Raw genomic sequence first — 12,394 nt, 5'->3', positions numbered from 1 at the left:
TTATAATTCTTGTGTGATATTTAAAACTCATTGTTAATCCTAAGGAAACTAAGATTTTTTTTTTCCTTTATGTTCTCTTCTGGAAAATTATAATTTTAGTTTTACATTTGAGTCTGCTCCATTTTTAATTAATTTTATTTATGTTTTTTTTCCATAATTGTTTTTCTTTTTCTGTAGTATCCAGTACCATTTATAATAACTTTGTGCCATCAGTGCTGGCACAGGCTTTTAATGCACTTGGAGAAGCAGGTAGATCTCTGTGAGTTGAGGCCAGCCTGGTCTATATGGAGAGTTACAGGATAGCCAGGGCTGCACAGTGAGACCTTTCTCAAAAAACAAGCAAAGTGGTGTTTCCTCCACTAACATTTTGTGGGTTATTCTGTTTCTGTTCTTGCTCACCTTCCTCAGCCTTCCCTTCCTCCAGATTAGAGCTGTTTAACTTCAGTGTCAAACTGACTGGTTTAAAATCACCATGCAAGTAACTATTTTTTTAAAAGATTTATTTATTTCATGTATGTGAGTGCACTGTCACTGTCTTCAGACACACCAGAAGAGGGCATCAGATTCTATTACAGATGGTTGTGAGCCACCGTGTGGTTGCTGGGATTTGAACTCAGGACCTCTGGAAGAGCAGTCAGTGCTGTTAACCGCTGAGCTGTCTCTCCAGCCCTGGAAATTTAAGCTTAAGAATTTTTTTTTTAATTTAGTTGTATGAGGGTTGGAGAGATGACTCAGCAGCTAAGGGCACGTGTTCTTGCAGAGAACTAGGTTCGATTCCCAGCGCCCTCATGGTGGCTCACAGCCATCTGTAACTCTAGTTGCAGGGAAATCCCACACCTTCTGGTCTCCTCTGGCACCAGGCACACACGTGGTGCACAGATTTATGCATGGACACTCATATTCAAAGATTAAAATAAATACAAAAGTGCATTTTTAAATTTGTATATTTGAGCCAGTGTGATTCTGTGTGTGTGTGTGTGTGTGTGTGTGTGTGTGTGTGTGTGTGTAGACCAGAAGAGGGAGTAAGATCCCTTGGAGCTGGACTTATAGGCGGTTGTGAGCTATCCATGTGAGTGCTAGGAAACAAACCCAGATCCTTTGGAAGAGAATAGCTCTTACTCCCTGACCCATCTCTCTAGCCCCAGAATATCCCTGTTTGGGTGTACACTACATGTATGTGTACCAGAGGAAGCCTCTACTATTTCCACCTCTTCCTTCAAGGCAGACTTTCTCCCTGAACCTGGGGCTGTGTTTCTCTGCTAGTCTGGAAGGCTGCAAGTCACAGAAATCCTCCTGTCTCTGTACCTCTCAAAGCTAGGGTTACAGGGGCCTGCAGATGGCTGAGTGTGCTGCAAGGTTACAAGCTTGTAAGTGCTTCGATCTGAAATCTGGTCTTTGTGCTTCAAGGTGCTGGGCTATTTCTTGAAGATGTGTAATGTTAACTGAAGGATTCACATTCGCAATATAAACAAAAAACAAGCACAGCACTCCACAGTAGGTCTTGACTTTTTTTTTTAATGTTCTACCTGCATGTATGTCTATGTGAGGGTAGCAGATTGCCCAGGAACTGGAGTCACAGACAGTTGTGAGCTGCTATGTGGGTACTGGGAATTGAACCTGGGTCCCCTGGAAGATCTCTCTAGCCTGTAAATAAATTTTTTTTTTCTTTTCAAGACAGTGTTTCTCTGTGGTGTAATAGCACTGGCTATATGAAACTCACTTTCAGTTCAAGGATGGTCTCAAAACTCGCAGAGATCTGCCTGCCTAGACCTCCTAAATGCTGGGATTAAAGGCCACCATGCCTGACCTATCTGTTCTTCCTTTTTTTCTTTTTAGCTCACCCAACAATATTATCTAATCTGGTCCCTGTGAGAAGGGAATACCAAGTACAAACAGATCTGAATAAGGACATAAAGTTTGTTGTAATGACATTAGGGAAGAAGAGGAACAAAAAAGCCAGGGGTGGGCCTGCAGACGGCTCAACGAGTCAAGATGCTGTGTAGGCCTAACAACCTGAGTTAGATCCCTGGAATCTGCACCAAGGTGGAATCTGTACCAAGGTAGATGGAGAGAACAGACTCCATAAAGCTGTCCCCTGACCTGGGGACAACATCTGCGTACATAATACATACAGAATAGATTTTTTTTTTTTGAGACACTCTCCTGTGAGCCTCCCCTGACCTGGAGCTTGCTTGATATGTAGACTATCGGTCTCAAACTCATAGAGATTCACCTGCCTCTGCCTTTCCAGTGTTGGGATTAAAGGACCACCACATCTGGCACTCATGCTAAATTTAAAGCTTGGGGTGGGATTATACAGCTTCTGAAGGCTGAGGCAGGAGGATTGCAGAAAGTTCCAGGCCAGCCTGGGATGGATGAATAGTATTTGAGTTTGAGACCAGACCTTGTCTGTCTCTGAAAAATAAAAATGGAACCAAAAATAAGTTTTCAGATCTCCCAGTACTGCATACATCTTGGCCAGCGGGTCCCTTCTGGTGATCCGGGATAATACTCCTATAACTGAAATTGTGAAATCCTGTTTTACCCACAACAATTTCATTCCAATTTCTGATAATTGACTGATTGTTTATTGTAGTTCTAGGAATCAAGACCACAGCCTTGGGTGTGCTGGGCAACCGCCCTACCCCCGAGCTACACCGTCTACCCTGGTGAATACTTCTGAGTTATCGTGCTGGGGACACTTCTCTTTCTCTGAGAGAAATGAACTGATCTCTGTGCTTTGCAAAGAGTAAAACGGGGTTGGCGAAGATGGTTCATGGTGCTAACTGTGAAAGTCTGACAACCCGAGTTCAGTCCCTAGAGCCTGGTTAAGAGCCGTCTTAGGGGATGAACATCTGTAACTCCAGCACTCCAGAGAGATGGGAAGCAGGACAGAGTCATCAGGAAGTTAATGGATTTGCTAGCCAAAGTTCTATAGTGTAGCAACAGAGACAAGAGACCCTACCTCAACAAGGTAGGAGAGAGAATGACCCCTGAAAGTTGTCCCCTAACATCCACATATGTGCCATGGCACAACTCATACCCACCTGTAAGTGGAGTTTCAGGAGATCGTATGCCCTTTTCTGGCCTCTGCTGGTACCTAACATGTGTCATACGCACACACACACGCTGAGTATAGTCCTGCACGCCTTTAGTCCTAGCACTTGAGGAGGCAGAAGCAGTCAGATCTCTGAGTTTGAGACCAGCCTGGTGTGCCAGTGAGGTGTAGACCAGCCAAAACTAAAAGTGAGATCGTTTTTAAGCCAGTGATCCCAGTAGCAGCAAGGCAGGCAGAAACAGAGCCCTGAGATGTTTCAGGGAAGATTTCAGTCATGGAAAGAATGCAATGAACTAAAAATAAGCCTCCCTCTAGTACACATGCTCTCTAACGGTTCCCTGAGGCACCAGGCCAGAAAACCCTGCCCTTTTTGTTTTCAGCAGAACAATGTTTCTTTTCTAATTTTTAAAGCCTGGGCAGGGCACTGTGGTATCTCCTCTAATCTCAGCATGTAGGAGGCAGAAGCAGGAGAATCTCTGAATTCATGCCTGCTCCAGTCTACAGAGTGAGTTCCAGGCTAGCCAGGGCTACACAGTGAGACCCTTTCTCGAAAACAACAAAACATAATTTACAATTTTATTATGTGTACGGAATTTTTTTTGCCTACCTGTGTATCTTTGCAACACATACATGTGTGTCTGGTGCCCATAGAGGTCAGAGAGGGCATTGGGTGTCCTGGCATTTGAGTTGCAGATGGTTGTAAGCCGTCATGTGGGTGCTGGGAATCAAACCTGGGTCCTCTGGAAAAGCAGCCAGTGCTCTCTCTAACCATTGAGCCATCTCTCCAGCCTTCAACCGTCTCTTGCTGTTGTCTTCTTTAAGTGTTCATTTGCTTTCTATCTTTGTTTTTATATCTAAGTTAAAAAGTCTTTTGTGCTAGTGGAGCGTGATGGCAGGTGCACACCTTTAGTCCCGGCACTCAGGAGTCAGAGGCTGGTGGGTCTCTGTGAGCTCCAGGCCAGCCTGGTCTACAAAGAGAATTCTAGGACAGCCAGAGCTACACAGAGAAACCCTGTTTCCAAAACCCAAACTAAATAACTAACTTTTGTGCTGGGCATGGTGGCTTAAGTGAGGAAGAGAAGCAGACAGTCTTTGGAGCCTGCCTGGTTCTATAGTGAAACCCTGTCTCTAATACAGGTAAAAAAGAAAAATCTTTAATAAGAGCTGAGTGTTTATAGAGTAGTAGAGTGTTGTCTTGGGATGTCTAAGGCCCTGAGTGCAGCACTGCGGAAATATCTTATGATTTATATTTATACGATATCTATCGATAAATAAAGTTTATTCGCTTATTTGTTTTCGCAGCTGAGCTACATTGTCTTCTTTTTTTTCTTTTAAGATTTATTTATTTATTTCATATATGTGGGTACACTGTAGCTGTCTTCAGACACACCAGAAGAGAGCACCGGATCCCATTACAGATGGTTGTGAGCCACCATGTAGTTGCTGGGAATTAAACTCAGGATCTCTGGAAGAGCAGTTAGTGCTTTTAACCACTGAGCCATCTCTCCAGCCCCTACATTGTCTTCTTAATTGAATCCTTTAGAAGTAGGTCTGCGCTTATGTGCACTCAGATACATCTGTGTGGGGTTAATCTCTAGCCCATGTGTGCTTGCTTTGTCTGGACCGATCCCTTTTCATCTGGAAGCCTTGCTATCACTTCGATGAACACCTCAAGTCCTCTACACAAAACAGAATTCTGTTCTGAGCTTTGAGCTTCTAAAATAGACTCGGGGCAGTTGTCCTTAATGATCAAAGCCTGTCCCCCTCCCCCCTTTTTGAGGATAAGTTCTTTTAAGTCCTGCTGCTTCAGCAGCACCTCCCACCCCACCCGATGCTGGCATTATACAGTCTTGTACAACCTTGCTAGCTCAAAAGTTATGTGAAGAATATTTCTATCCTGTCAGTGTTCCAGCCAATTTGCCTTGTTTTTAAACATTTATATACATTACAGCCATTTTTAAAATTTATTTATTTATTATATTATATAAGTACACTGTAGCTGTCTTCAGACACACCAGAAGAGGGCATCAGGTCTCATTACAGATGGTTGTGAGCCACCATGTGGTTGCTGGGATTTGAACTCAGGACCTCTGGAAGAGCAGTCAGTGCTCTTAACCACTGAGCCATCTCTCCAGCCCCATTACAGCCATTTTTAAAAGAATTATTTATTTTATGTCTGAGTACACTGTAGCTGTCTTCAGACACACCAGAAAAGGGCATTGTATTCCATTACAGATGGTTGTGAGCCACCCTGTGGTTGCTGGGAATTGAACTCAGGACCTCTGGAAGAGCAGTCAGTGCTCTTAACCACTGAGCCATCTCTCCAGCCCTATAGTCATTTTTAAAAAACTAGTGTATATCATATATTTGTTGTTTCATTTTTATTTTCAAGCCAGGGTTTCTCTGTGTAACCCTGGCTGTCCTGGAACTAGATCTGTAGACCAGGCTGGCCTTGAACTCAGAGATCTGCCTGCCTCTGCCTCCCAAGTGCTAGGATAAAAGGCAAGTGTGCATTACCATGCCAGAATGTGTATTCTGGTTTTTTTGTTTTTGTTTTTGTTTTTGTTTTGTTTTGTTTTGTTTTTTGAGAAAGAGTCTTGAATAGCCCAGGCTGGCCTGGAAATTGATATTTAGCTGAGGATGACCTTGAACTTTTGATTCTCCTATGTCTACTCCCTGAGAACTGGGATGGTGGGCATGTGACGCCATGCCCAGTTTATGAAATGCTGGGCCCAGGACCTCATGCGTGCCAGTAAACCACCTTATCAACTGAGCTGCATCCCCAGGCTTCAGTGTATATTCTCTTAATGATTCCAAGATATCTACCAAGGTTACATGGAGTAGTATGTAAATTTATGCTTCAATTCTGCAGGTTTACTAGGATCATCTACTAAGACTGCAGCTACTAACATACCCTGTTCATGCCAGGCAGTGGTGGTGCACGCCTCTAATGCCAACACTTGGGAGGCAGAGGCAGGCAGATCTCTGTGAGTTCCAGACCACAGAATTCCTAGGTCAAAAAAAAACAAAACAAACAAACAAACAAAACAACCGAAATAAACAAAAACCCAAACATGCAAATAATTAATACCCTGTTCTTTATCAAGCTTCCCCCCAAATTTGCATCTGTTAGTGATTTTTGCTTGATTTGAAATTTTAGAATTTGGCTTCGGACTGGAGAGATGGCTCAGCAGTTAAGAGGGCTGACTGTTCTTCCTGAGGTCCTGAGTTCAATTCCCAGCAACCACATGGTGGCTCATAACCATCTGCAATGAGATCTGATGCCCTCTGCTGGTGTGCCTGAAAACAGCTACAGTGTATTCATATATAATAAATAAATCTTTAAAAAATTTTTTGGCTTCATGTGCATGGGTATTTTGCTTGCATATGTTTCTGTGTACCAATTGAGTGCTTGGTCCACTCTGGGGCCAGAGGAGATCAGGAGATCCCCTGAAACTGGAGTTACAGTTGTGAGCTGCCATGTGCGTTCTTATATGGAATCCATATCTTTTGGAAGAATAGCCATCTCTCTAACACTCGATCCGAATTTATTTAAAAATTACGTTGTAGTCAACTTTGGTGACACATCCAGCACCTGGAGCTCAGGGGCAAGTTGATCTCTGAGTTTGAGACCAGCTTGGCCTGCATAGCAAGTTCTCAGCCAGCTAGAACTACATAGAGAAATTGTCTCAAAAAAAACAAAAAAATTCCAGGGTTAGGGATTTATCTCAGTGGTAGAGCACTTGCCTAGCAAGCGCAAGGCCCTGGGTTTGGTCCCCAGCTCCGAAAAAAAAAATTCCTCTCATTATACTGGGTAGCAAACCCATAGCCTTGTACATTTGAAATGCATGCTTTGCCACTAAATTTTACCCCCCAGCTGCCTGCTCCAAATGTCTTATGATGTAGAAGTCATCCTTTCTAGAATCATCCTTTTCACTTATCCTTCCTCAGTCGATGTCTGCCATTGACCCTCAGCAAGCTCCAGGAAGCATGAGGTCCTCTTTCTCTTCTATTGAATCTCGTTTGGTTTGTTATGGGTACGACTTACAGTGGGTTTTCTTTTACATTTATTTACTCATGGTAGGGACGTGTGGGCACACACATGCTATCGTATAGTGTACATGTGGAGGTCAGAGGAGATCTTTCAGGAGTCAGTTCTCTCCTTTCACTACATGGGTTCCAAGGATTACCGTCAGGCTTGCCAGTGCATTTACCACCTGGGCCAGCTGGACCGCTCTGGGGTTTTGTTCGCTTGTTTCCTTGAAGATTTATTTTTGTGTATGTGTATGTCTTTGTGCATATGACAGAAGAGGGCATCAGATTCCCTGTAGCTGGAGTTACAGGTAGATGTGGACACCCCCGTGTGGGTGCTGGGAACCTGACTCAGTCCCTCTGTAAGAGCAGCAAACGCTATGAACTGCTGAGCCACCCACCTTTTTTTGTTTTTTGGGGGGAGGTGTTGGGTTTTGTTTGTTTGTTTTGTAAGACTCTCAGAGAGAATCTTTCCTCAGGAGGGAGATCCTCGAGCCCGATGACCAGTCCGAATCCACAGGCTGCAATCTGCAAGAGGATTTTTATTGATCAGGATACGCAGGTATCTGTGGGCGTCCCAGTCAATTCGGAAGACTGGCGCGCCTAGCAGAACCAGGGACGGGTTTTTATAGGGTATTGGGGCGCAGAAGCAGGCTTACAGAAGCAGATGCATGGTTGGTGGATTCAAGTGAGGCACGGATGTATGGTTACACCCAATTGGCTATTCAAATGAGGTTGTCACACAGCAAGAGAATACATGCAGGTTGGGGCGTCCGGAATGTCAGGGGCTAGGGGCTTATCTCTTGTTAGGTGGCCCATAAAGCAATACTAATAATTTAGACTGGTTTCTGTATTTTGTTTTCTTTTATGGTTTGTTTCGTCTAAATGATGGGTCAGCTTGTCCCACAAAGCTTGGACACATCTGAACTTTCCCAGGCTTATTTTAGTTCTGAGTCTGTGTATCTAAAAACTTACTTTTTACTTCTATAGTTGAGGGCCTTGGGCTTGTACAATTCCCTTTCTGGGAGGGGGTCTTTCAGTTTTTTTTGAGATAGGGTCCAGTATAACATAGGCCTTGAACTCTGGATCCTCCTGTGTCTTCCAAGTTTTGGGATTACAGGGATGAGCTAGCATCCCTGGATTAATTTCCATTTTTCAGTGGTTTATAAGTACTTCAATTACTTCAGTCCTTAGATGGCTGAGTCCTAACCCTGAAAATCTGATGCAGTATTCTACAATACAGTTTGGGTACGGGTTAATTTATTTATTTGTCTATTTATTTATTTATTGCCAAGATCTCCCTGTGAAGCCCAGATGGCTTCACAGGACTTTTTCATGTCATTATCTATTTATACTCTTATATAAGAATTCAAGGGTTTAATCCTGTTTTTAGAGATCAGACCTGTGGTGGTTTGGATGCAGATACCCTCCCCCCACCCCCAGCCCCACTCATATATTTGTGTGCTTGGTTCCCGGTCAGTGGAATTGTTTGGGAAGGATAAGGAGGTGTGGCTCTGTTGGGGGCAAGTGTGCCACTGGGGTGGGCTTTGAGGTTTCAAAAGCAAGAAGCAAGGCTCGCTCTCTCTCTCTCTCTCTCTGCCTGCTTCCTGTTGATCACGATGTAAAGTTCTCAGTCACCTGACCCAGGGCCATGCGCGCCTGCTTGTTGCCATGGTGATCATGGGCTGACCCTCTAAAACTGTAAGCATGCCCCCCAGTTAAATGCTTTATTTTCTTGTAGGAATTTCCTTAGTCATGATTTTTTTCATAGCAATAGAACAGTAACTAAGATACCACTTCTTGGGGTTGGGGATTTAGCTCAGTGGTAGAGCGCTTGCCTAGGAAGCGCAAGGCCCTGGGTTCGGTCCCCAGCTCCAAAAAAAAAAGAACCAAAAAAAAAAAAAAGATACCACTTCTTGACCATTGTTCATGTCTGTTAAATGCATGAATTAAACATCTTCATCATTATCATCATCGTCATCACCACCACCACCATCATCATCATCAGTTTTTCAAGTCAGGGTTTCTCTGTGTAGCCCTGACCATACTGGAAGTCACTCTGTAGACTTAGAGATCCATCTGCTTCTGCTTCTGCTTCTGCTTCTGCTTCTGCTTCTGCTTCTGCTTCTGCTTCTGCTTCTGCTTCTGCTTCTGCTTCTGCTTCTGCTTCTGCTTCTGCTTCTGCTTCTGCTTCTGCTTCTGCCTCTGGATTGCTGGGATGAAAGGTGTGCACCACCACTGCCCAGCTAAAACATTCCTACTTCCTAAGAAGCTGGTGCCTTACCGTACAGAAAGGTGTGATAAACCCAGACCCAAAGTGCATGGTCCTCATGGCCAGTAACTGCCTCTTATTTCCCACTGAGATTGGACATTTTCCCGTGTCCTCCCCGCAGTGGCTGTGATGGACCATGGCGGTGAACCTCTGGTTGCTCCGGCACAATATGGTGGTCCCTCTGCAAGGGACTCAGAAATAGAAGGTAGAGGAAATGGTCACACCACCGGACTCTCCTTTCCTCACAACCTTACTATCTAAGCTTTTGTTTTATAAGACTGGGACTTCTATAGCCCATCTGGCCTCAAACTCATTACATAGACAGGAATGACTGAGCTCCTGATCATCTGGCCTCTACCTCCCCAGGGCTGGCATTACAGGCGAGTACCACCACACCTACTTTATGCAGCCCTGGGAATAGAACCCGGGTCCAGCTGAACCACACCCCCAGGGCATGACCTCGGCCTCCTGCATATTGGGATTCTTGTTGATTGGCACTGGGCTTTGAGAATCCGTTGGGATGGTGCTGACACGCAGGCAGAGAAAATAACTTACACAGAGAGCAGAGCCAAGGTAAGCAAGCAGCTAAGTAAGGTAGGGCACGTAGAGAGTGCGGTGGGAGAGCGGAACTGTTCAGCTAAGGGTAAGGGAGGGCAGTGGTTTGGTATATTAACAAATCCTAGCTCAGAAAACTGTAAAACTGGAGAGAACTTAATACCACACTCAAGGGTCAGGAAGATTGTGTGTTGAAGACCCATTTAGGCTACATATTAAGTCCCAGCAGTTTTAGTTGAGTGGTGAGACCCTGTCTCAAAGAATAAGACAAGAGTATGAAGATCACTCACTGGGTAAAAGTGCCTCACACTTAAGTGTGTGGGACCCCAGAACCCATATAAAAAAGTGTGAGAATCCCCAGGACCCACAAAAAAGCTGGCTGTGTAGTGCAAGTGACTGTGACCCCAACCTGCTGACAGGGAAGTGGGAGGCAGAGAATCCCCAGAAACTTAAGGGTCATCAGACTTGTGTTTCAGTAGAACAAAGAGACTGTCTCAAAGTGGAAGGTTGGGGGAACCAACAGCCTAGGTTTTTCCCAGATCTCCACACAAGAGAGAGAGAGAGAGGGAGACGGAGAGAGAGGGGGGGGGAGGGAGAGGAGTGGGGGGAGTCCAAATTATAGCTATAGAAGTTGAACCAAAGCCAAAACACTGGAGCGATTTTGAAAGCGTTTATCCAGGCAAATCTTGGGATCCAAAGGGTCAGAATAGTAACATTGTTGCCTAGGGTTGTTAATTTTGCCCCACCCTGGTCAGCAGGGTTAGTGTACCAGGAAAGGTTAGGCAAACTGTACAAAATAACACTTCTATTGCCAGAGGGGACTCATCTGACCTAGAAGGAACCACAATGAGATAACCTTGCAGCCACTAAATGGCTTTTAAAAAAAACAGACAATAGCAAATTTTTAATGACATAGAAAGACTGGAACCTTCCACAGGGGACTGTGAAATGGCACAGTGGAAGACAGTTTGGTAGTTTCTTTACAAAGTTAAATATAAACCTGCAGTCAGTAATTCTACTATCTGCAGCACAAGAGAATTGGAAGCATGCCCACAAAAAATACTTGTGTACAAATATTCATAGCAGCTTTACTCTTTACAGCTAGTAACTAGAAGCCATTCAGATGTCCTTCAAATGATCAGGCGATAAGATGTGGTATATCCATATAATGGAACACTATTAAGCCATAAAAAGGGATTAAAATCAAGCTAAAAAGCATCCAAAAGAAATCAGACATTGCAAGTTGCCACATGACATTCCAAAGCTAAAAGGGAAATTCCGTGGTTAAATTAGTAGAGTCAAAGCCAAAGAAAACATGAATTGAACGTCAAGCAGCTCCCAGAACCAGAGCAATCAATGACTTGATCAGACAACACAGAAAAACAAGTGAGATACTATAAAAGCAACTTTATTGGTTATAGCTCAATCAACAAGTTAATTGGATAGTTTTTTTTAACGTGTGTGTGTGTGTGTGTGTGTGTGTGTGTGTGTGTGTGTGTGTTACCATCTGTGTGTCTGGCACCCAAAGAGCAGGTTATCAGACCTTTGGAGCAAGAGTTAGGAGCTATCATGCAGGTGCTGGTAACAGAACGCAGGCTCTCTACAAGCACAGCCCGTGAGTGTTCTTAACCACTGACCTGTCTCTCCAGCCCCTGGTTCCAGTTTTGACTTGTCAATCTGTAGCTTAGTTCACTGGCTTAGGGCCTTTCGCAACCAGTCTGAGCATGGTGATAAAGATGTCAGTTTGTGAATGCCAGCTCCAAATCCAGGGTCTGTTACAAGATATGATCTAGAGACACATTTCAGTTGGCTGGATGCTAACCGTCAATACGCACTAGGGAGTTTGCTAGCGGTACTTGTACTGTATAAATCAGTGAAAGTAATCACTCTTAAGGTGAGTAACATTTATAGCCCGTAAATTGTATCTCAGTAAAGATTTTGTCCTAGCTAGAGTTGACTAAAGGTGGGTTAAAGATCACTTGATATCAGGAGTTCAGAGGCAGCCTGGGCAACATATAATAAGACACCATCCCTAAAGTAAACAAGATAAAAATCATGTAAATATGGTGATGGGGGTTCCATTCTACGTGAGCACTTCTACATTGTGAAAAGGACGTAACGCATGCGCGAGTGTGTGTGTGTGTGTGTGTGTGTGTGTGTGTGTGTGTGTGTGTATCCCATTACAGGTGGTTGTGAGCCACCATGTGGTTGCTGGGAATTGAACTCAGGGCCTCTGAAAGAGCAATCAGTGCTCTTAACCACTGAGCCATCTCCCCAGCCCTGCTTGGTGTTTTTGAGACTAGATCTTATTATGTAGTGCTGGTTAGTTTCCTCTGTGGTAGTCTGTAATGTAACATTTATTCTCCTGTAGCAGTTGTCACCTCTGCTTTTACTGCCTTGCCTGCTAACCTAGGCCTAGTCCTGGAAGGTTCTAGACGATCTCGTCCAGATCAGCCTCTGAGACTTGCTCCTGAATA

This window comes from Rattus rattus, chromosome 9, assembly GCF_011064425.1.
Source record: "Rattus rattus isolate New Zealand chromosome 9, Rrattus_CSIRO_v1, whole genome shotgun sequence".
In the NCBI taxonomy this organism is placed as follows: Eukaryota; Metazoa; Chordata; class Mammalia; order Rodentia; family Muridae; genus Rattus; species Rattus rattus.
This window is presented reverse-complemented; position numbering follows the sequence as displayed.